Genomic DNA, 24,645 nt, shown 5'->3' with positions numbered 1-24,645 from the left:
TGCCCTCCTCAGCCCAAGGAGCATTGTCAAACAGCTGCCACCCGGCTCTGCCTGCCCCGCAGCCAACGCATGGACCAGCAACATCCTCCAGCTCATGCATGACAGCAGTGACCTGGCAGAAGAGGCACTTCAGAGAGCAACGTTTAGACTGTGAGTGCTCTGGGCACCATGGGCAGTGCAGGACCCTGGGGTCATGGTCCTGCTCTTGCATGGAGTGTCCTTGGGGTGAAAGGCACCCTTGGGTCTGGGGAAGCTGTGGGGTCCTCCTTTCTCATGGGGACGGTCCAGCACGCAGAGCTGAGCTGATGTGAGGTGTGGGCATGGCCTCAGTAGCCTGGGGTGAGCAGATAACTTGGGCACAGGGTGGCTCAAGGACTCTGTTACTGATGGGGTGGGGGAGCAGGAAGAACTGTGACGGGAGTCTGCTCTGGGTGATGCCTGGGAGGCTGGAGCACGGCTGGAGCAATGCCAGAGTATGGGAGCTTCCAGAGAGAGGGCCAGAGCCCATGGGGGTGAAGCAAGGCATGGGCCAAGGGGCAAGGAGATCCAGGAGGCCTCTGTGTCCCCCACATGCAGGTGCAGTGGGGGTTTGATCCTCTCCAGCAAGCCAGAGCAGGAGGTTGTTGCAAGGAAAGGCTGAGATTGCCTTCAAGCCACTGCTTTGCCATGTGGAACAAGCTCTGTACGTCCGTGCATGGATGCAAAGCCAGGTACCACTGCATATTTTCTGAGAAAGATTGTCCAATTCTGCAGCCCTCTCAAACACGTGGAAAGCCTGTATTTCTCCCCCATGGAGAGAGATGAACTTGTGCCAAGGACAGGGCTCTGGATTCAAGGAGTGTTGTCACAGCTGCTGGGGTCCATTGGGAAGGAACTTGTTCTGGAAGCAGCAGACACTTGGGAGGTGGTAAATAGGCAGGGTAAACCTATGGAGGAATTAATCACATGCCTCTCCTGCATCAGGAGCAATGTCTTGCCGTGTTCTGGGATGTGACACCAGCAGCTCAGACAAGCCCAAGTTTTCAAAAGGTCTTAATTTGGCCTCCCAAAGGGAGATGGTCATAAAATCCAATAATCACCATGAATATATTAGGAGTCTGGTTCGATCTTCCTTCACAGCCCTGCAGCCTCAGTCAACAGAGCAACTAAGGGATGCCAAGGGGTGGTGGAATGGAAGACAGTGCAGAGGCTGGTGTGAGTGCTCTGTCCTGGCCCTGACACTGTTTGGAAGCAAATAGCTCTTTCTCCAAAGATCACATACTACGAGGGAGCTCCTAACCCTCACAGGACGTGGCTTTCTCAGCAGTTACAGCAGCTCCTAAAGTCCTTCTCTGAGCTGTTGTTGCAGAAAAAAAATCCATCACACTTTTTAAACCAAGTTGATCTTTTTCCCCACCATCTAGGTCAATAAAAGAGCATCTTTGTAACCTTCTGGGGTCATTCAGAAAGAAGAGGCATGTGATTTTCTGCAAGCCCGGAGCTGACATATATGGAGATTTCTCTTTGAAATTAAGTCTTTGGCTGGTGGTGCAGACTTCAAGGAGATCTGAGGATGGGGTAGAGGCTAGGCATGCGTGCATTGAGGAAGGAGTCGTGCACCTGGCACGGCTGCTGTGTTGGGTTGTGGTTGAGTCACACACAACCCCATCCCCTTCTGTACTTCAGGAAAGACCTCCTCGAACCTTCCTACTAAATAACACATGCGCAAACACAACCCATCCAGCAAATTGAGCATGTGGTTTGGTGATGACTGAGACTCAGCAAAGTTCTAGGTAGCTCCTGCACGCTGTAGTGCCATGGACAAGGAAAGGCCAGAAGGAACTGAAATCTGATGGGCTTGGGTTCTTCTTGGATGTTACATCCAAAAGAATGGGTGAGATGGAGTCTGCTGTCTCATTTGGGAAGGGAACTGGCAAACCCACATGTGCACTAACATGACTGTTGTGCCTGCATACTGGAGGCTTCCCCTGGTCTGCACTGGGTGGTGCTGTGCTGCGTTCCACACCTTTGGGAGGAACATGTGCCTCTTCTTTCTTTTCTGACTTTAAATTCCGGGGAAACACCAAGGAAGTAAAAAAGGCAAGTCAGTCCCCAGTAGAGACCTGAGAGCAAATGGTCACAGTTCCTATGGGGCACAAAGGTGGATAGGTGCCTGGGGGGAGAATGATGTCCTCAAGGTAGGAGAAACCTCTGGGGTCACCCCTGGGCACTGGGAGGCCTCCTCACTGGGCACACAGGTGGGACTGCCCCTCTCCCACAGGACCCATATGGCAACACTGGCCTTGGTCCCTGGCCGGAGGAGCACTGGGCAATGGCAGCAGGGACTTCCCCACTTCCCCACTCCCTGGTAATCACCCATCCACCTCTTTCTTCTAATTGCAGTTACTTGATCTCTCTCTGGGTTCTCTCTCTTTTTTTTTTTTTTTTTTTTTAACGTAGGAGACACATGTTTTGTCCCAAGCACTTAACTACCTCTTGGGCTGTGTTTCATTTATTCACTAGGATAGAAATTGGAGTTGTCAGGTTTGCTTTTTTTTTGCTGTTTTTTTTTTTCCTTTCTTTTTGCTCCTTCTCTATTTTGTAATGAAAGGGATAAAAATCCCTGCATACTCCAGCATGCCCAGCCCATCTCCTGGCCCCAGCTCCTCCTGTGGCTTCGGAGCAGAGGAGCAGCAGTGGGGAGGAGCAGTCCTCCCCAGCAGGCTGCTGGCTCACATGGCTCCTTGGGAACTGGGAGGTTACTGGTGGTGCCAGTGGCAGGTTCAGCTGCCACACTGCTGGGAGTTGCTGGGAGGTGAGGGCCAGATGCCAGGCACTGCAGCACAGGGCAGTGCTCACAGGGGTGCTGTTGGCTGGGACCCCTGTGCCCAGGCCACCAGATCCTGCCTGGTGCCCCCAGCCCCTGTAGGCTGGGGACACGGCATAATGGGGCAGAGACAGACCCAGCTCTTACTCTCTGACCTGGGCGTGAGAGAGGAAGAAAGTACTGGAGGTGTCTTTGCTTATCGTCCTGTGATACTAAAGTGTCAGGGCCAAGGATGTGCTCTCAGGATGTGCTCCTGCCCTGTCGTCTGTGTGTCTGGAAGATGCTCACAGCACTGGCATGGTGGTGGACTCCGTAGTGGCATCTGGGCATGCTGTGGCTGCACATGTTTGGCTGCAGGTGGTGGTGCCAGTGTGGCAGCAGATGCAGCAGGTGATGTACCAAGAGGTGGGTGGCAGAGCACCTCCTGGTGCTGCTCCGTGGTCTGTCCCCACTCCAGACCTCTGTCAGGCTGCAGAATTTGCCTAGGGCTAGAGGGGAGGGTGCCTGTCTCCCTGCCTGCAAAGCAGCACTCCTGCTCTGGGTTTGGTGTCAGCAGCTCTGCCTCATCAACACTGTCCTGCTCAGTGAGCAGCCTGTCCTCCTGCTCGTCAGCCCCTGGCACCTTCCCTTACCAAAAGCCTGCACAAATGCTTTGCACCTCCTGTGCTTGCTCATTCAGCAAGGTTGCAAGGCAGTGCTGGATGGCCCAGGGCTGTTCCCCACCTCTGTCGTGCAGCCATGCACACCTCTTCTCCCAGGTTCCATAGGACAGGCAGTGGTGTGTGCAGGGCACTGCAGGCACAAAAGTGCCTCCATCACCAGGCCAGGCTGGGAGCCCTGGCTGGGTTTGCAGTGGGTTGTTTCCCACACTTGTGCGTGGGCCAGCCCTGGTGTGTGCCCGCTGCCAGCCCAGCTCCCTGCGGGCAACCCCTTGCATGCCCACAGACGGGGATGGAGCTGTAGAGCAAGACCTGGATCTGCTCTCCTCTGCTCACTCAGCCAAGGAGGCCAAACCCCTTGTGGCACTGGTCTGGGAGCAGCTGGGTCCTTCTACAGGACCTTCATAGAATCACAGAATGGCCTGGGTTGGAAGGGACCTCAAAGACCATCCAGTACCAACCCCCCTGCCATAGGGACACCACCCACTAGATCAGGTTGCTCAGAGCCCCGTCCAGCCTGGCCTTCAACACCTCCAGGGATGGGGCATCCACAGCTTCTCTGGGCAACCTGTTCCAGTGCCTCACCACCCTCTGAGTGAAGAATTTCCTCCTAATCTCTAGTCTAAATCTCCCCTCTTTTAGTTTAAAACCATTCCCTCTCATCCTGTCATCTGATGGAGCAAAGAGTCGCTCCCCGTCTTTTCTGTAAGTCCCCTTCAAGTACTGAAAGGTTGCAATGAGGTCACCCCAGAGCCTTCTCTTCTGTAGGCTGAACAGCCCCAGCTTTCTCAGCCTTTCTTCGTAGGAGAGGTGCTCCAGCCCTCTGATCAGCTTTGTGGCCGCCTGCTCTAACAGACCAACAACCTTCTTGTACTGGGGGCTCCAGAGGTTATCTAATCACCAAAGCTGCCAGGCAAGCCCAGGTTGGTTTTGCTCTGATAAATGCACGCATCCCTGGTGGTCAGCACTCATGAGACTTTGCTCATGTCTGTCTCAAGAAAGGACCTTCCTGCCAGTTTTGCTCAGGCTGCTCATGTGCCATGTCATCAGAAGGGGCGCTGGGATCCTTATGATTAGTCAGGACTTCTGCTTTTACGGCCCTCCCAGACAGTACCTGAAAATGCAGTTGTGAAGGCCTTTCTCTTGCCATAGATCTCATTAGGACTTTTGTCTCACAGTACAGTTGAGTTTCCACCCAGGGAATTTTGAACCAAAACAACCCCTGCATGAGAGACATGGCAGTGGCTGCATTGCGGTGACCATCCTGCTGCCTATTGATTGTGAGAAACCAATGACTCACATTATTTGAAAGGAGAGGGAAGAACTGCACTAGAAACCCCCATCCTTGTGTTTGTGCACAGAGGTCTCTGGGACAGTTGCTGTCAGCTCTGGATAATTGCATGCATCACCCCATGCTCTCCCTTCGGGTCTGGAGGTGCAAATGCACATGGGCTGAGTGAGGTGCGCGAGCTGACGTTTGCTGTGCAGCTGCAAAATTCACACATGAGGCTGGAAGGAGCTGCTGGCCTGCAGGGACAGCAGAGCCCTTGTGCATCATAGGGAGAATCTGAAATTAAAAACTAAGAAGTGAGACCGATTAAAGATCCTAGAGTGCTGGGAAGAGGCAGCTGAGGACTTCTCAATCCTTGTTGCCTTCTTTAGTATCTTCAAGAGAAGTTTAATCTCTCTCCAGCATTGCTTATTGACACATGCACGGGATGGAGCCCATAAATGAGTGCAGGATTGCCCTAGGTTCAAAGCCAGAGACCAACCTGTCCGGGAAGGAGGTGGTTAGGGGCCTGCTCCCATACAGATTCTTGCTTCCTCAAATACAGTAGGAGGTGGGTGGAAGAGGATGGCATGGTGGCCATTTGCACTGTTGAACTGAACACCTGGCCCATACTCACTGGGTTTCCTCTTGAGAGACGAATGTATTCCCTGAGCACATCTGTAACTGCACGTGGCTGAGGACCCATCTGTCCCCAAAGGGTCTGGCACAGCCCAGTGCGGTGGTGTTTCCTTAGTGGTGAGGGTTTGCTGGGAAGGGTGCTCTGAGCTGATGTTCAGCGGGGAGAAATGCTGGTGTAGGAGAAGGTGAATAAAATGGAGCCATGAAACCTAGCGCCTGATTTGCAGGCTCAAACTTGCAGTGGGTCCTTCTTTCAGAGAGAAGAGGTCTGTGATGTCTGGAAAGTCAACTTTCACATTTATACATTGAGAGTTTGTGAGATTGGTTTGTTTTTCACACTCTGAAGGCCACTGGTGGAGACAACTGTGCTCATTCTGGGAGCTTGCTTGCTTAGAGACTGAATAAAAGCAAAGAAAAGACTTTAAGGCTTGGTGACTTAAAGTCACCAAGAGCCCAGACCTCTGCATCTTCTGGCTGGCCCAGAAGTAGAGCACACTTTCTTCTGTGTAGAGAAACACACAGACGCATATTGGAACTAATAAATGGAGATCTTAATAGTTGCCTGGCTACCTTGCTTGACAAACAGCAACCCAGACAGCCAATGGATTTGGGATGTGTGTTGATAAAAGAAAACTGCAAAAAGACAGATGGACAGTAGTGCAGGTGGATGGATGGATGAATAGTTTGTTCCAAGAAGATGAGCTGAATAAATTCTGTGGTGAAGAAAGCCTATGGCTGTAGTGGGGAGGATGGGACGGGACAGGCAGATCTGCAGGCTATCTTGAACAAGGGCAGATGGATTGGGCAGCCTCCTGAACCTGCACATCCTGATGGTGCTTCTTATCAAAAGTCTTGGTGCACAAAATCCAGGACCTCGTCCTTCTCATGAAAGGGTCTCTGGTCCAAATGGGGCTCTCTGTAGAAAGCCACCTGCACATCTAATGAACCTCATTTCCATAGTGCTGCTGAACCCCCCCAAAGGCTTGTCACCTGCAAAAAGTCTGCGGACACTTTCCCTGGACTTCCAGACTCGCAGTCCCTCAGCGCCTGTGTTAGGGAGCACAAAACCAACCTCTCCTTTGCAAGCATTGAGTAAGCCAGCTCCCAAAAACTTGGCAATGGAGGAACTTATGCACCAGCAAGCTACCTGTGCATCTGCATGGCATTACGCTTCCCAGGAGCTATCTGGGCCACACTGCTAAGGGGCCGCAGCCCTGCGCCATGAGCCCTTGGCCGTGTAGCTCCCACCATTTCTCACAGCTCTTGTTCTGCTGCCAGCCAGCCTCTGCAGACCTGGAAGCCTTCTTCCCTCTGCCTTTTCCTCCTCTCCTCCTGCTTCCTAAGTTTGAAGAAAGAGCCTAGCCAGGGCTATCAGTGCCAGGGACAAACACAGGAAAAAGGGAACGGATGGTTCTTGCTCCCAGCCAGGCTCTCTGCTAGGGAAGCTTTAGCTTTATCTATAGAGCTAGGCTCTCCTGGGGTCAGTCCCAGGACTTGCTTTGGGCAGAAGATGCCAGTGCTATTCCGGACCCCTTTTCTCTCCAAAGTGGTTGTTTTCCTTCTAAGCAGCACTGCAGCACTCAAATAAGAAGGGATTTGCAATGCAGAGAAAAACCTCCCACCCGCCACTCAGCAGCGTGTGGGCTGAGAGCAGAGCTAGGAGCAGCTGCGCCACTTTGCTTTAACTGCTCAGGCTCAACAGTCCTCCTGCCCGTACCCTGCAGCCTCGGCCACTTTACAGCAAGTTCTGGGTCAGCCTATGGCTCTGGTACCTGCCAGGTGGGCTTTCGGCAGTCCTCCTGGGGCCTCTCAGGTAGTGCCCTGGATCATGGAGTGCTGCCCAAGGACCATGGAGGTGCTGCTTCTCAGCTGGTTTAGGGCTTACTGCTTCCTTGCAACATTCCTTATTTTCCTGATCTGCTGAGCAGGGACAGTACAGCTGGCTTCACTCTGAAGCTGGGACAGTACAGCTGGCTTCACTCTGTGCCTTCCTAGGCATGAAAAATGCTATAGAGGGAAAAGAAGCAGAAAGAAGACAGCAAGATTTTTATGTCTGTGATCCAGCAGATAACTGTGTTCACAGAGGAAGTTGGTGGGTGCTTTGGGGCCCCAGGGAGAGGGCCAGGAGGGCCTATAGGGACTGCAGGTTAATCCTGCACCAGAAGGAAGGACCATTGATACTCAAGGTCCTCTCAGGTCTGGGCATACTTTGTTTTCTTGCTGGGAAAACGAGGATGAGTGATGGAGGCTGGTTTTGAAGGGTCAGTGTATGCTTTGTCTTGGCTGTCCCCCCCACACTGGGCCAGCAGAATTTCAAGCAGGCCAGGTGGGATAGGGCCCCGACCCCAGACTTGGAAATTCAGTGCTGACCATATGTCCTCTCCTGGGAGGACCACCATGCTCTGTTCCCTGGGGAAGCTTCAGTGTTACCTACAGAGAGAAGGAAGCTCCCTGCTGGGCACAGGAAAGCTATTTGTGCACTTCCCAGTCTCAGTGGGGCAGGAAAGGTTTGGGTGATCCCAAGGTCATCCCCTCATTGGGGCTGTGATGAGGGACAGCACAGTGATGATGCTTTGCACTTTGGGCTGCTCACCCTGCTTCCAGCCTGAAAAAATTGGTCATGGTATCTCACATTGCTCCACCCCAAACTGAAGGGAACCTGGGGGTCAACTGTAGGTAATATGCTGTAGTTGCCTGGTTCAAGGGAGCCCCTGAGCCCAGGTGGGACAGGCATCGCTTCTCCAGCACTGGCTAATGAGCTCAAGCATGGAGTCTCATCTCTCTTCCCACCCTTATTTTCGTCTTACATGGCTGAGTGTGGGGTCTGAATGTTAGCTCTGGGCAGTTGGAACAGAGGGGGAGCACTTCCCCAGGCTGTCATGCTGCTCTGGCTCCTTGAAGAGTCATAGTGTGGCCATGGGTCCCTTGTGGCCCAAGCACCTGCTGACAGTGGCAAGGAGCACTGAAGGCCCAGCGGCTGAAGCCTCTGAAGCTGTAATATGAAAGCCTGGCATTCATCTTCCAGGAGTTAAAGAAGCTTAGCTTCCACTACTCCCCTCTTGGTTTGCCAGCGGCTGCTAGGTTGCCTTTCCTCACTACACTGGGGGGATTTCTGGGGAGCTGGAAAGAGGGCAGCTGATAACCTCTGCGCAGATCTGCAGCGATGTGGTGGCTCAGCACAGAGGGGTGCAATGGGCGCAATTTGAGGGATGCTGCACAGACTGGCAGGGACATGGTTCTTCCCTGAGAGACTCCACCACAGACAGGCAGGTGCTGTGAGAGGAGAGGAGTCTGAATTCAGTGCTGCTTTTCACTGGCGCGAGAGAGAGAAGCAAACTCTGTCCCCCTCCCAGGTTACAGTTGCTCTGGCTTGCAAGGGGAGGCAAAAGACCCCGAGCCTCTTGGGCTAGGACCACCTGGGACCTCACTGGAAGGATGTGTTTTCTTGCTTGGAGCACAACTGTCAATGGAAAAGTCTCAGCACAGACTTCGGTGCTCAGAAACACTGTGGGCTGGGACACTTTGGGGAAGATTTTTTGCTGCAGCAAAGAAATTTGGCAGCTTGGAAGCAATCTAATCATCCTCCTCCCATATGCTTGGTTCTATTTAAAAGGGAGCATGTACCCAATTCCTTCCGACCAGCACGGTGACATTTCCAGAGTGCGTTTGAAAATAAATTTGGCATCCGCTGTCAAAATCTCAGATTGAGCCCAGTGCAGCTAATTTGGGCTCTGAATGCCTTTGCCACTGCAGAGCACCTTTCCCTGCTGACAGATCCTAAAGACAGCAGTGGCAGGGGTTGCTTCCTGCCACCAGGATGGGGCAGGCACTGGCCACGCTTCAGGGGCAAATGGGACGACATCTCTCTCCAGGAAAGAGGGCAGCATTGGCAGCACAGTCCTGGTTCAGGAGAAGGCACAGTATCTACAAACTCCAGAATCAGCGTCTCTACCACAGGGTTCTTCTGGCTGTGTGCAGAGCAAACCCCAGCCTGAAGCTGCTTGCTCAGCCTCAGGTGGATTTAGAGCCTCAGGTGACTTTTGGCAGTATACATCCTGTTTCCAGTGAAGTTTCCATTGACTTCCCAAGTGATTTGGTTACTGCAGGTGGCTCAAGACCCTTTTCAACAACCACTAAAGCTGAGGAGGCCATTCCCAGCTGAGCAGGAGCTGCATGCCTGGCTTTGCTGAGCCATTCACAGCCCAGCATGGAGGTAGGAGGAGCTGCGGACACAGAGGCTTATCCTGCCAGCCTCCCAGCACAGACAGGGTGGCCTCCTTCCCCTTGCTCTCTAACAGAGTCCCAGAATCCCAGACTGGTTGAAGTTGGAGGCACCTTTGGAGAACATCTGGTCCAAACCCCTGCTCAAGCAGGGCCACCCAGAGCAGGTTGCCCAGGACTGACCATGTCCAGATGCCTTTTGACTATCTCCAAGAAGGGAGATTCCACAACCTGTGCAGCAGGCTGTGCTGTTCTGGGCAGCCTGCACAGGTGGTCAGTCACCTACCCAGTAAATGAGTGCTTCCAGATGTCCTGTGTTCCAGTTTGTGCCTCTTGCCCTGGCACTGGACAGCACAGAAGAGAGCCCGTCTCCAGCTGTCTGTAGCTGAAAACTGGAAGGCAAGTGAGTCCCTCTTTGGGTATATGTGTTGGATACCTGAGCAGGTTGGTGGGCCTGTCCCCTTCCTGCAGATGTGGCTCTACTCTCCTCAGGTGAAGTGAACTTCTCTCTTTACGTCCTGGTCTTTGCCTTCTGCCTGCAGCCAACCCTTTGGTCCCTGGGCTCATAGGCTGCGGGCGAGGTAGAGCCCAGCCGGTGCTCCCAAGTAAACCTGTGGCTCTGGGGCTGGGATGCACAACTCACGGACAGCAGCAGCGGTGACAATAAGACACAATGCCACATGGGTGCTCCTGGGAACACTGCACACAAGGCACATCACCTGGTTAGATTAGGATTGATGAACTCTATCTAGAAATGAGAGCAGGTGCTACATCTCTGACCGGGAGCAGTTCACCCTCCTCACCCAAAATCTCCACCCCCTTACCCCTTTTGTCTCCCTGGTCCTACCAAACCTCTGCTCATTCCGGTCTCTGACACAAGCTGCTGCAGGCTGGTAGTGTACAGAGATGTGAGTGCACATGTCCACCCCTTCAAGAGACACTCTTTCTCCTTTGCTCTTTCTTCCTGACAGGTTTGTTCTCCCCCAGTGCTTCAAAAAACTTTGGGGTGGGGGTGGAAGAGTAAAGCAGGTTGAAAGCATATGGCCGGATTAATGCTTTATCTCTGCCTCCTAGCTATACATGTGTTCCTTCTCTGACTATACCATTAGCTTCGTTAGCACCACTGGAGTGGTGGATTAAATCCAGTGAGCTGTGCAATGAACCTCATTGCTTGAGTCAGTTTTAAGGATTATGGCAAATTATGTAGATCAGAATCAGACAGAAATCCTGGCATGGCCTGTTGTCTCGAGGGGGTGACAAGGCTGTAGCTTTGCCGTTCGGGAAGTTTGCTGTAATCTAATTAGATGTTCAAATACAGCCTCCTGGCCACAGCTATGCAAATGCCTGCCTGCACTTACTATTCTCTTCTCTGTGCTCAACTTTGCTCAGTGTCTGTAAACTGCATGGTCTGGGCTAGGCCAGGGGACAGAAAGGGGCAGGATATGTTGTGATTAGTGCCCAGCTGGCAGAGGGTCCTGGAGCCATGGAGGGAGTGAAAGGAAGGAAAGAAAGGTAGGAAATGAACAGATCCCATCTGGCATCAGGTAGGAAGCAGGACTTGATGTCTCCCTCTGCCCAGGCTGAGTAATGCAAGACTGCAGGAATGTGCCTGGGTGCAAGGCGCACCCCTGTTCCCCACTGTGCAGGATTGTGTTGAGACAGACATACATACTGTTTTTTCCTGTCTCTCTCCTTGACCCTGTTTGCTCTGCAGTGATATGAAGTGACATCGGCAGCAGCCAAAACCACATGGCCCTGGGGGCAGGGGAGCAGCCTGTGCTGCTGGAGAAGGCACCAGATGCCAGCATGCCCTTGCCATATCCTTCGGCATGCTCAGCCCCGAGGACTCCAGGAGAAGGGCTGAAAGGCTGGGGCTGCAGCATGTAACCAGTGCCAGTGAGCCAAGGCCAAGGTGTACTGGAATGGGGAGGTTTCTGATCTTGGCCAGCTCTGGGTTTCCCTGGCTATTTCAGCCAGGTGAGCACCACGCTGGGCTCCTGCCTGAGCTGTGCCTCACGACAGGCTTGAGGGCCTGAGATCACGTTTAAACTTTATTGACTGGAGAGTACCTGGGCAGACCCCTGTCCTGTTCCTCCAGGCTGATACCTGCTGGGGAAGCCTGGACAGACTGCCCTGGAGAAGAGACATTGTCTGCACCTTTGTCCCCTTGGAAAGGCTCCTCTGGCTGCCTTGGCCCTTCCTCAGTTCTAAGACCTCTCTTCTGCAGCCAAAGATGATGCATTTCTGTCTCTGCTGTAGGAAAGGTGAAACACCTCCAAACATCCAGCTGTTGTATAAACCTACTTCATCACCATCAGTGCAGCCCAGATCACTCTTCCCTGTCCTCTTCACCCCACACACAGCCCCGGCCTCCCAGGGCCTGCCAGGACAACGCGCTCCTGCAGCCCAGCGACACCCGCAGCCCCTCAGGCCCTGCCAGACAGCAGGAGGGTTTGCAGTCACCTGTAACCAACACCTCTCCTCTCTTTTGTCAATTTAGCTGAAAAAGCTAAAATCAAAGTAGGGGGAAACATGATAAAGGAAAGCAATGCAACTATGGATAATGAAGTGAAGAAGTTGTCATGGGCTACCAAGAAAAAAGGTGTTGGTCCAGCTCTTGGTTCAGCCACTGCTGGTCCTCATGTGTCATTTAGGCTCCAAATTGGATGGTACCCTCAAACTGCCATGCCAGCAGGGAGCTGTCTCAGCTTGGACCCTCCTGGAAAACCTTTTAAAAGACTCCACTTGTTTGATCAAGTACGTGAGCCCTTAAATAGTCCTCAAAGAAATGTGCCGAGTGAGTCCAGTTTCAGTGTAGCAGTGGGGTCTAAGCTCAGGCATGCTGCAGCACCAGCTCTGCTTCTGCCCATGGCTCCCTGTCCCCCCATGGGTGCTGAGGTGCCTGGTGGGAGGGGAGACTTTCACCAATCCGTGTGGTGGGACTGGCGCTGTTTAACACTTTCGTTGGTGACATAGACAGTGGCATAGAGTGCACCCTCAGCAAGTTTGTGAATGACACCAAGCTGTGTGGTGAGGTCGACATGCTGGAGGGAAGGGATGCCATCCAGAGGGAGCTGGACAGGTGAGAGGTGGGCCTGTGCGAACCTCATGACATTCAACAAGGCCAAGTGTAAGGTCATGCACCTGGGCGGGAGCAATCCCAAGCACCAATACAGGCTGGGCAGAGAATGGATTGAGAGCAGCCATGAGGAGAGGGACCTGGGGGTGTTGGTTGATGGGACCTGGGGTGTTGGTTGATGGGAAGCTCAACATGAACCAGCAACATGGGCTTGCAGCCCAGAAAGCCAACTGTATGCTGGGCTGCATCAGAAGAAGCATGGTCAGGCAGGCAAGGGAGATGATTCTCCCTCTCTGCTGTGCTCTTGTGAGACCCCACCTGGAGTGCTGTGTTCAGCTCTGAGGCCCCCGCATCAGGAGCACATGGAGCTGTTGTAGCAAGTCCAGAGGAGGGCCACAAGGGTAAGGGTGCCCGGAGAGCTGGAGCACCTCTCCTATGAAGACAGGCTGAGAGAGCTGGGGTTGTTCAGCCTGCAGAAGAGAAGGCTTCGGGGAGACCTAATAATGGCCTTCCAGGATCAAAGGGGGGGCTGCAGGAAAGCTGGTGAGAGACTCTTTGTCAGGGGGTGTATAGATAGGACAAGGGTAATGGCTTTAAACTAAAAGAGGGTAGGTTTAGATTAGACATTAGGAAGAAATTCTTTACTCCGAGGGTGGTGAGGTACTGAAACAGATTGCCCTGAGAAGCTGTGGGTGCCCCATCCCTGGAAGTGTTCTAGGCCAGGCCGGATGGGGCTTTGGGCAGCCTGGTCTGGTGGGATCTGTCCCTGCCCATGGTGGCGGGAGGTGGAATTAGATGGTCTTTCAGGTCCTTTCTATGACTCTATGACTCTATGGCTCTCACCTTCAGGACAGGGAGAGGGCAGGCCTTGCGGAAGCACGGCAGTAGCTCTCCCCCAGAGCTCAGACTGAGCAGTAAGGGTAGCCAGTGCCCAGTCCTGGGCATCCTGCTCTGGGTGGCCCTGCTCAAACAGGGGGTCAGACCAGAGGGCCTCCAGAGGTGCCTTCTATCCTAAACCAGTCTGTGGTTCTCTGGAATTCTGAACAATAAAACCAAAGGTGTCTGAGGATGGCCGGGGGAAATGTACACGTGTTCACAGCCTGCTCTAGCTGCTGCTTTGCTACAATAGATCCATTAGGATTAAATGAAGAGTGAAACTTGCCCTTGTGTCTCTCTGTTGTCACTGTTGTTCTTTTTAGTATGAGGCTATAAATTCTCTGCCTTGACCAGGCATTCAAATGCTCTCCCCCTTCCCTGAATGCTGGAAATAGAGCCTGCCTAAGGCTGCAGTTCAGCTGTACACAGCGTGCACTATCTCTCAGCCCCTCCTTCACCAGGGCTTCAGAGGCTGTGAGCAACGTGAGCTTGGCAGTCCTCCTGCAAGCCAAAGGGGAGCTGAGGCATGCTGCAAGAAGTGCAGACAGCTGAGGCTGACTTAGGTTTATGCAGCAGGTCAGCGGCCAGGGAAGGGCCACTGTCCTCTCTGCCAGCCCTGGCTGTGGGACAACAGGTGTCCTCTGCAATGTGGGGCTGCTGCTCTCAAGAGACTCCACAAATGCAACCTCTGCTGTCCTCAGCACCTCCCTGTGAGAGGTGCATGCATGTGGACAACACTGCCCACTCCCAGCCTCCCAGACCTGCTGTCTGTGGGACTGTGATGACCCCACTTGCGCCCCAGGCAAAGGAGTGCTCTGTGAGCCAGGGAAGCCCAATGCCCACCAGTGCTGTCTAACCCTGACTCCTTCTAAATAACAAGGCCAGGATAGCCAAGAGCCTGTGCAAGTCTTCTAACTGTGCCAGAAAATAAGGAGGCTGAATCCTGCAAGACAGGTGCACAACAACAAACAGAGAGTTTCTGACCTGCGGGGTGTCCCAAGCTGAGCATTCCTTCTGAGCTCTGCCCATCCTTCCTGCTTCATTCTTCAGCCACCCCTCGTCTCACTGAGCCCTACCAGATGTTTGCACCACAGATGAGGCACAGCAGAGAAGGAGCTTGTGGTTTGTATTCACTGAGCCTAGGGGCAACCTATACAGAGATCATCACATAAAGTATCGGTTGCAGAAGGGATTAGTCTAGCCTGAAACATCTTTGGCATCAGTGGTAGCAGTGCTTGGCATGAGTCTGTTCCTGATTTTATGGATGAAAATACGTCTGTTGGTATGAATCAGGATAACCTCAGCAAAATCTCGGATGGGCACCCCCCAAAACAGGAAAGGTCTGGCTCGCGTGGGTTATTCAAAAGGCCTGTAAACAAATGGGTGACAGATGCAGTCTCCATGACAACCCACAGCTGGCTGGGCAGGCATTAAAGGGCGCCGTGCTTCAATGGAGTGCCAGCGTCTCAGATTCATCTACTGCTTGTAACTTGGATAATTACAGAGGCACTTGAAAATGTGCAGATCCAAACATGTTCTCATTTTAAGCCCTTTGGAGATAAGCAAATCCAAGGACAGTCATCCAAAAGGCTTATCTGCTGCTCGAGCTCCTGCCTCCCTGCGGTTTGCCTCCACAGCCGCTTCCCCAGCGCTCAGGATGGCGATATGAATGGCGAAGCCTCGCCTGTTCTCCAGCAGCTTGCTGGAGGAGGAGAGACACTGGTGCCAGCACACACGACTTTTGTGTTTTGCATCGGGTTGTTTGGTAAACTGGTGGTTTGCAAAGAATCCTCTGGGCTCTGAGCCATGCAAATTAGCTGTAATAGGTAGAGAGCAATTAATGGCAAGTTTAACTGAACACCATCTCGCAAAAGCTCTGCCCCATGGCCTGGGCTTCCCTTGCTGTAAGGACCCAAATCTGAGGGATTCCTGATGATGGAGAAGTTTGTTACTGAGTTGCTGTTCTGTTCTAAGGAGGGCTGCTGAAAGCAGAACCTGCCCCATTTAAATTGGTGAAGGGACTTCATCAATGTAAAGAAGAAACAAATGGAGACTGGTCCTCTCCTCTGAAAACTCTTTTGCTTGTTATTACTATAATAAGTCCCAAGTCATGTGTCTGAAAGGGCTGAAGGGAAAAATCTATTTTTCTCTCTGTTTTTTTTTAGGCTGCTGCCTGTGTGACAGTCGCTCTGCAGTCGCTGTGCTGGGTTCTGCGTAGAGGTAGCCAGTTTTTCCTGTTGTTTGTGTGGGTTTTTCACATGGCAACGACAGAGAGAAAATCTTTTTTCTTTCTTCTGTGTTTTGAAGAAGCAAATGTGATTGCATTTGCAAGGAAGAGAGGGGAAAGGGACAGGAACACAGGCATCAGTGTACTTCACTCTTTTCTCCATTTTGGGACCAGTGCAGTTATTGTGCTCTTCTCAGGTAGCCAGGCACAGGGTGTCATCTGCATCATCTCTCCAGAAAGAGACCACAACCTGGAGCTGCCTGTGTACGTTTCCAAATGGCCAAGGTAGAAGGAGCTCAGCCTGATGCTGAAATTTGCAGGCAGGCTCTGTCATGCAGTGCTAGAAAGCATTAGGGGTCTGGATGCCTTGGTCCTGGAGGACCCTTCAGAAAGCTGAGATAGCAAAGGGAGCAGGAGGAGGATTCTGTCAAGGGAGTGGTCCTAAGCCCACAGGAGAAGCACCAGTGCTAATGCACCCTGTGCTAATGCAGCTCTGGTGTGCAGTCACCTGCTGGTGCCTGCAGGGGAAGGTGCCACCCTGCTACCCCATGCGGGGCAGCCTTGACTGCTCATGGGCACCTCCCTTGCTGCTTGTGCCAAGCTGCTCCTTCCCAATCCTCCTTGCTCTGACCGTGGCCACTGCTGGGAACCACGTGCAGGCTCCAGGCACGCTGTGCTGCTCTCTGCCCACCAGGCTGTAACAGCCCGCCGTGCTCCCTTGGGAAACTGTACCCTTCTTCAGTCCATCACATTCCTCCCACGGCTGGTGCATGCGTCACTTTTTTTCCCCTTCTTCATACAACTGCCCTTTAGATATTTATATAGTGTTATCATGTTCCCCCTCAGGCATCATCTTTCTAGGCTATACAAATTAAATTCCCTTAGTCTCTGCCCATAAGTCATCCTCACCAGTTCTTGTATCAGTTTGGCTGCTGTTTTCAGAGTGGCTTTTTACTCTTTCTCTATGTGATGTCTCTCTCCCTGTGAAAGCCACACTGGGTATTGTAGGGCACATTTACTACCACAGTGTTAAAAATAGGATTAGGACCTGTTTTGTCCAGTGAAAGATCCATCAGGGCTCAGAACTGCAAACATGCACTGCCTTTCATCAGGCTCTGTGCTGCATCCCTACCCGAGCGCTTCCAAATCTCTGGTCTGTGGTTGCTCTGTAGCTGACTGTGTGCCTGCTTTTTCCTCACCAGCAGCTCCTGCCCAGCCTGTCCTCCTTCCCAGCCCGGAGGGTCTCAGTGTGAACCCTCTGTGTCATTCTTGGTGTGAACCCATGGGAAAATTTTGCCTGCATCTCCCTGGATGCCCCCTGGTTTGTGGTAGCCCCTCATCAAAGCACTCGACCTGCTTGCATGCCTGCTGCCCCCACTGCCAGCAGCGTGGCGGTGCCCAGTGCCCTGTGACATCCCATGAAGAGCAAAGGGGAAGCCTCACCATTCTGCTGGACACAACTGGCTCAGTGACCGAGGGGGCAGTTTGGGAAGTGCGGGGGAAGGTGGCATGGTCCCAGCTCCTTGCTGCGTGGGGAGCACATCTGGCTGGTCCCTGGAAGGATGTGGAAGTCCCACTGGAGAGGGTGGCATAAAGGATCTTTATGTTATGGTCAGGGCAGCTTGTGTTTTGAGTGTGGAAGTGAGAAGCAGTTTGCTTGCAAGCACGTGGGAAAGGCAGCTTGCAGGAGGTCCCAGAGACACGAACATCAGATGCCAATGGAGCATTGGTTTGTCCTTAGCCTGTAAATGAGTCAGTTACCAGAACTGACTGCAATTAAATACTTGCACTCTCCAACTCAGAAACCTGCAAGCCTGCAGCTGTGGTGGTAGAACTTGGTGACATTTTGTGCTGCAGCCATGGCTGTAGCAGAACGGACAGGGAAGAAAACATGTTAACATCGCCTACCCTCACAGTGCGACAGAGGCCATGCCAGCGCAGTAACAAGTGCTTAACAGAGAATAAACTCATTCACACAGCAGCTACATTCTATTTTACTCATATTTTCCCCCAGAAAATTAGATTTCATCTCCAGCTGTTGCTTCTTTTTTACATTCAGTATAAAGTTAACAGAATGATGTGTGTTAATGGGGTGTCCCAGAACAATGCTGGCAGGGTTTTCATGCCTGCCTAGCAGACGGCCTGGCTCTCACTGCCTTTCCAACTCTGCTGCAGTGAGCATATGCAGTCGCAGGGCGGCTTCCTGAGGGAAAACTTTGTAAATTTGGGAGTTCTCATCAACCAAAATGCTTTCTGTAATTCCTGCCACTACATTTGGGATTTTTTCTTATATTTTGTCAGATTCTATATTCAACCAGAACTATTTTTGGCAACAAATATGTGTGTGCATGTTCACTGATACTCAGTCACAAGGAAACACCTGCAGAGGACGGAGGAAAGCAACATGATGGGCAGAGGCCAAGGGGATGAGGTTCAACATGGCCAAGTGCCGGGTCCTGCACTTTGGCCACAACAACCCCATGCTACGGGCTTGGGGCAGAGTGGCTTGAAAGCTGTGCAGAGGAAAAAGATCTGGGGGTGCTGATTGATGCTGGCCTCAACATGAGCCAGCAGTGTGCCCAGGTGGCCAAGAAGGCCAACAGCATCCTGGCTTGTGTCAGGAATAGTGTAGCCAGCAGGGCCAGGGAGGCGATTGTCCCCCTGTACTCTGCTCTGGTGAGGCCGCACCTTGAGTGCTGTGTTCAGCCTTGGGCCCCTCACTACAAGAAGGACATCGAGGCCCTAGAGCGTGTCCAGAGAAGGGCTACGAAGCTGGTGATGGGCCTGGAGCACAAGTCCTGTGAGGAGCGGCTGAGGGAGCTGGGGGTGTTTGGTCTGGAGAAGAGGAGGCTCAGGGCAGACCTCATTGCTCTCTACAACTACCTGAAAGGAAGGTGTGGGGAGCTGGGGGTCAGCCTCTTCTCGCAGGTAACTAGCGATAGGACTGGAGAGAATGGCCTTAAGCTGCGTCAGGGGAGTTTCAGGTTGGAAATGAGGAGACATTTCTTCTCAGAAAGAGCAGTCAGGCACTGGGACGGGTTGCCCAGGGAGGTAGGTGGTGGTGTCACCGTCCCTGGGGGTGTTTAAGGAAAGGTTGGACCTGGTGCTTAGGGACATGGTTTAGGGGGTGACATTGGTGGTAGGGTGATGGTTGGACCAGACGATCTTGGAGGGCTTTTCCAACCTTAATGATTTTATGATTCTCTGATTCTATGAACAGTGCTTGGCCTGTGCATGTCAGTACCAGGGACACAGGGTGCCCACACCTGACCAACAGCATGCGGCCAGCAGGCCTACGTGGCGTACACACCCTGATATATACGTGCTTGTGATAGTTTTTCTCCTGGACTCTGCCAGCAGGGGTCCCGAGTGTGCTGGGGTGCAGAGAGCTGCATCAATGCTCAGCACACCACTGCAGAGAGAAGGGGGATAAACCAAGGCATGCCTGTGTCTGGTGGGTTTGCAACCACCAGCCCACTGAGCAGGGGCTTGCACCCCTAAAGGATTTTGTTCTTATCCTGGGACCTCTTGGAGGTGGGCTACTGCCAGACTTGACTTTGCCAAGCTGTTTGCCTCCTGGGATGGCTCCCCTTTCTCTCCAAGATGTGCAAACACAGCCCAGATGCTGCCCTTCCCCAAACTGCTACAGCACTGGGCAAAATACAGCTGAAAGACTGAGAAGTAGAGGGATGGCAGCAGGCTTGGACAGTCTCCGACTTCCACATGCCAGGTTAGGTTTTTCTCTTGTTGCACTTGGGATGTCATCTGGGGTGGTACCATCAGAGATCTGCATAACAAATAGGATAGGATAGGATAGGATAGGATAGGATAGGATAGGATAGGATAGAACAGAACAGAACAGAACAGAACAGAACAGAACAGAACAGCTCATGTGGAAGGGACCTTCAAAGATCATCTAGTCCAACTCTCTGACCTCTTCAGGGCTACCCAAAAGTTAAGGCCTGGTAACAAGGGCATTGCCCAAATGCCTCTTGAACACTGACAGGGTCAAACACTTCATTAATCACCTTGCTAGAAAGCCTCTTCCAACCTTTGGCCACCCTCACAGTCCAGAATACTTTCCCGATGCCCGGTCTGACCCTCCCCTGGCACAGCTTTGTGCCCTTCCCGCACATCCTGCCATCGGTCCCAGGGGGCAGAGACCGGCACCTCCTGGGGAAGCCGCAGAGAGCAGCGAGGTCGCCTCTTGGCCTCCTTTCCTCCAGACTGGACCACCCTGGTGCCCTCAGCCTCTCCTCACAGGACAGGCCTTCCAGCCCCTTTTCCAGCTTTGTTGCCCTCCTCTTTCAAGGACCTTAACATCTGTTTCATACTGTGGGGCCCAGAACTGCACACAGTATTCCAGGTAAGGCCCCAGCAACAGAAAACAGCATCTCAGGAGAGGATTACAAAGGTAAAGTTAATAACATATTTTACTTTGCAACTTCCCTTTAAGCTGGGGTGAACTGCCTAGACAGGTGGGGACATGTGAGAGACAACATATAGACCGTCTTGAATGACTTATAGATGTTTATCCAGCAGTCTGGATTCGAGCAGTGAGTGCCTTGCTGGGGGGCTGTCAGCCACACAGCCCTGGCTCACTCTTGCATTGTGGCAGCCTGCACATTTGGGATCGCTTGAAACCTTCTGCTTTCATCCTCTTTTCCCTTAAAGGGGAAAATCTCCACAGGATTTGTCCTTTTTTAAAATCTGCCGTAACAGCATCCCAAGTCTTTGCTCTGCATCGGTACTGCTCTGACTTCCCCTCACTGTCTGGTCACATCAAATTTGGCAGGTCCTTTTGATGTCCTGTTTAATTCAGTCTGGTGGCACTGGAGAGGCTTTTTGCCTGCTGGAAAACAAAGAGTTACATCTTTAATGCCTGTGTAAGCCTTTGGGAAGAGTGGAGCTGGGGAAATTAATCCTGCAATGAAAAACCTGCTCTTTGCATTGACAAGGGTGGCTGAAAAAGGAAACCATTAAATTACTGGAAAAGCAGACACTCTGGGGAAGACAAAGAATTAGGGTAGCATGTGTAGATTTGGAAACATAAGAGCTGGCAGAGGAGCAGAGGATAGCAAGAGGAGATATGATATGTTTTAAAACTCATTGGATGGATTCTGATCTCAGCGACAAGCATTTTTCTTGGAAGTAAGGCTGCTGGGTTGTTCCTGCCATGCCAGACCTGTCTAGATTTTTTTCTCCCCCTACTGCTTCTGACTTTCTGCTCAAGAAATAAGAGCAAAATGAAATCTTGTTTTCCGAGCTCTTGCAAAGCTGTCAGCATCAGCAGAAAAAGTACAGCATAGCCTGTATAGCTCCTGCCTGTGATCTTGGATGGTTCCTGCCTATCCAGGAGCAGAAGCCTGGGTAGCTCCTGCCTGTGCTGAGGACTAAACTGTACAAGCAGGGCAAACTGAGCCCAGAACATGGACTCAGAGTGCAGCTAGACAAATACAACACTGATAAAACTGCTGCCTGAAGGAAAAAATCCCTGAGCAGGACAATTGGTCTCCATCCCTTTGAATAACACGATTTGACCATCCCTGGGTTTTATTCTGACATAAAGCATCACTTTAAAAAGCAAGTGAGTGAGAGCTCATCTTGCTGCGCATGCATGAGAGAGAAAGTACAGATTTTCTGCAAGACTGGCAAAGCATAATTAGAAGTTTAGCCATTATAATCTGATATGTGCCCCCCCGCCAGCTTCTCCCCTGGTGTGTACAGTTGCTGTGGGTGTGTCTTGCTTGTCTCCTCACCATGCAGGCATGCACAACATCCTGATGTGCTTTGTTTCCTAGCTGTCTGGAGGATAATCTGAAGGGTGGGCAGAAAGGCTCGTACCATAGTATGGTGAGTCCTCTGTATGTCAGAGTCACTACAGAGCACCAAGAGTCCGTAGTCCTTCTGCAGAGCTGTTTTTCCTATCCCCAACATAGTGCACAGTGCCTACAGCCTGCTCTGAGCATCTCCTCTGGTTCTCAATGTCTCCTTTCAGCTCACCTCATGACACTGGGCAGCAGGAGAGATATGGTAGAATGACCTTGGAAACATTATAGGGAGGGGTTGCATGAATGAAGCTCATCTACCCTAGGTGTAGACAGTCCCGGGCACTTTGTTCAGGAAGGACACTGCCAAGGCAGGGGCTAAGCAAGTGCCAGACCTGGGGAAAACATGGATCTAAGATGATAATGGGGACTAGAAGTGAACATTTCCCTGTTCATCACAAAATGAGGGCTGCAAAGGAAGATGGTGACTCCCTAAATACAGCTTGGTGGGCACAGTGGAGGGAGAGAGCAGCCCAAGGTGAAGAACACAGCTGGCACCAGAGCAGGTGGGTTTTGACAAGTGCTGTTGATTATAGGGCAGCTGTGGAGGAGACCTCCTACTACTGGAAATGTACTGAAGCCAGCCAAATGTCAGGGCAAAGTCTGAACTGGATTTTGGCTGGATCTTGCTAAAAACACTTGGCTGAATGTACAGGGCAAGCCCTCCTATCCTGTGTCCATGCAGAAACTCAGGGAAGTTAGAGACATCTGCCAAGATGAGGCTCCTTCAAAGGCATGTATTGAGCAGCTGTGAGGAGCTGCCATATCCATCAGATGACAGAAGCAGAGCTACAGATGGACTTTGCAGCTGGGCCTGAATCCCTGACCTGCTGAAGACAGGCACCTGACCCAAGCATTACGCATCACTGCCCACCAGTTCCATCTTCTCCCACACTCCATCGTCTCCTCCCTCTGGTGCCCGCCTGTATCACAGATGCCAGGTTCTTCTAGGACATGATAAAAGGGCTGTGTCTCTGCCTGCAGCATTGCTCGGCCTAAGGTGGTTGATGCAGGCAGACTGGAATGGGAGCCTGGTAGCACAGAGGCACCAGCCCAGCTGGTCCCTGGGAAGCACTGAGAACACCGGAAAGGGACAGCTCTACAAAGCTCAGGCTAACACTGGACAGAAAAGCCTTTTTAGTTTCCAGAGACATAAACTATCCTACACTAATGCCAATTAAATTTTACAGGCCTTTAAAAATTTAATCTAAGTTTAATCTCCTTTGCCAAAGCCATGAGTCTCTGATAAATATTTTATTTTCCTCCATTATGAGTCCTTTACCCCACTTTGGCCCAATCAAAGCAGGATCCTGTTTTCAGGCAATGCTAACACCTGCCCCACGCTGCCCAGCATGCCAGGCCACGCAATCAGCAAGCAGGGGCCAGTCAGATGCTTTTTGCACTGTGTGCCTCATTGAGCAATTTGTAAAAATTGCCTCTGTAGATAATGAGAGAGTTTTGCTGGTTGCAGCAACATTTGAAGAAGGAAGAAAGAAAGGCAGATGAGAAGGTCACTGCTTTCTCTTTGGAGGGTTCATTTTTCCCTCAATGAAAGAAGTTGCTGTTTTCCTGGTCATTTGGAAATTGTGCTTATAGTACGATGGCATGCTGTGTTGGCACACTTCATCAACACTCTCTGCTCTCCTCAGAGCAGGGGACTTTTAAAAAGCATTTTTTTCAAAACCCATTGCAGGTTATGGGAAATGCATCAGTAATTAGACTCCAAATGTAGCAGCAATAGATGAGATTTTTGGCAGGGAAAGATCTTCTCAACTTGCTAAGGCAGGGAAGAGTTCTCTGTGGATTCATGGCCATGGCTTCTTACCTGATGAATGAGCAACAGTAGCTGCAGGAAGATGAATGTGAAGGAAGCAAGCTTTCAAGGGAGGGTGAGTGCAGCTTCATGGTAACATGGGACTGGTGGAGCTTGGCTGAGTTATAATGGCTTTGTCATGGAGCAAGTGGCTGCACAGAGAAGAGAAATTATATTGTCACAAAATCTCAACAGAAGGAGTCCAGGAAAGTCCACTCAGTGCACACACAAGGAAAGCCTGTCAGCTAGGATAAATCTGCTCACCAGCGAGAGCAGGAGGACTGTTCTTTCTGCATTGGCAGAAAGCAAGCCAGGAGGGGTCTGGAGGAAACAAACTGGGCTGTTGTTAGTTTTTCCTGCTGTGAAATATTCATCTGACCTGTGTTTTTGAAGCCTGAAGGCTGTTCCCTGGGAGCCATCTCCATCACCCACTCTGTGTTGGAAACTATCTCCACTGTGGCCCTCGATGGGCCTCCAGGGTCAGCCACAGCTGATCTGGGACATAGAGGTGGTGGGACATGGCTCCTGGCGTGGCAGGTGACATTCTGCTTGCCCACCCAACATATCAGAGGAAAATTGAGCATCTTCCACTCACCCCATTGTCAGCTTGTCAGAGGAGGCAAGAGTAGGCTGCTACAGATGGGTAGATGATGGAGAGGGACCTCAGGAGATGTTTCCCCCACTGCCATCACCCCATGTATTGGACAAACTCAGCAGCACGGAGGGAAGCACGGCAGCTTGGTCAGCCTAGGCAGGAGCCTGCATGCAAACCAGACATCCCACCAGCAGCCCCCAGCTCCCACAAGAACACTTCTTAGAATCATAGAACCATCTATGTTAGAAAAGACACTCAAGATCAAGTACAACCTTCAAACTGACCTACCAAGTCTCATCACTAAACCATGTCCCTCACTGCCACATCCACACGTCTCTTAAATACCTCCAGGGATGGGGACTCCACCACTTCCCTGGACAGCCCATTCCAATGCTTAACCACGCTGTCCCTGAAGAAATTCTTCCTGATGTCCAATATAAACCTCCCCTGCTCTAACTTGAGACTATTTCCTTGAGTCCTACCACTTGTTCTTCTCCTCATGAAGCCAGCTTGCTCCCTCTCCTTCAGTCTTGTGGTCCACCCCAAGCTGGCGCAGTTCTCAGTCTATGGTAATGCTGGTGGCAGACCGATGAGCCCCATTCACGGGCAGACCTTCTCCCACCACCTCAAGC

At 51.9% G+C, this 24,645-nt stretch overlaps 1 protein-coding gene across 6 annotated transcripts in view; it reads left to right on the top strand.

Annotated features, from left to right (window-relative positions):
* DLGAP4 (DLG associated protein 4) overlaps positions 1-24,645 on the top strand; it is a 181,758-nt gene that overhangs the window by 25,200 nt on the left and 131,913 nt on the right. For all 6 annotated transcript variants that reach the window (XM_083801693.1, XM_083801696.1, XM_083801698.1 and 3 more), the window contains exon 2: positions 13-150. The gene's annotated coding sequence lies outside the window, so the exon portion shown is untranslated. The remainder of the gene's footprint in view (positions 1-12; positions 151-24,645) is intronic.

This window comes from Anser anser (genome assembly GCF_964211835.1).
Source record: "Anser anser genome assembly, chromosome: 16".
Classification (NCBI taxonomy): Eukaryota; Metazoa; Chordata; class Aves; order Anseriformes; family Anatidae; genus Anser; species Anser anser.
Note: the sequence above shows the minus strand (reverse complement) of the source record. Positions and strands in the feature narration are given on the sequence as shown.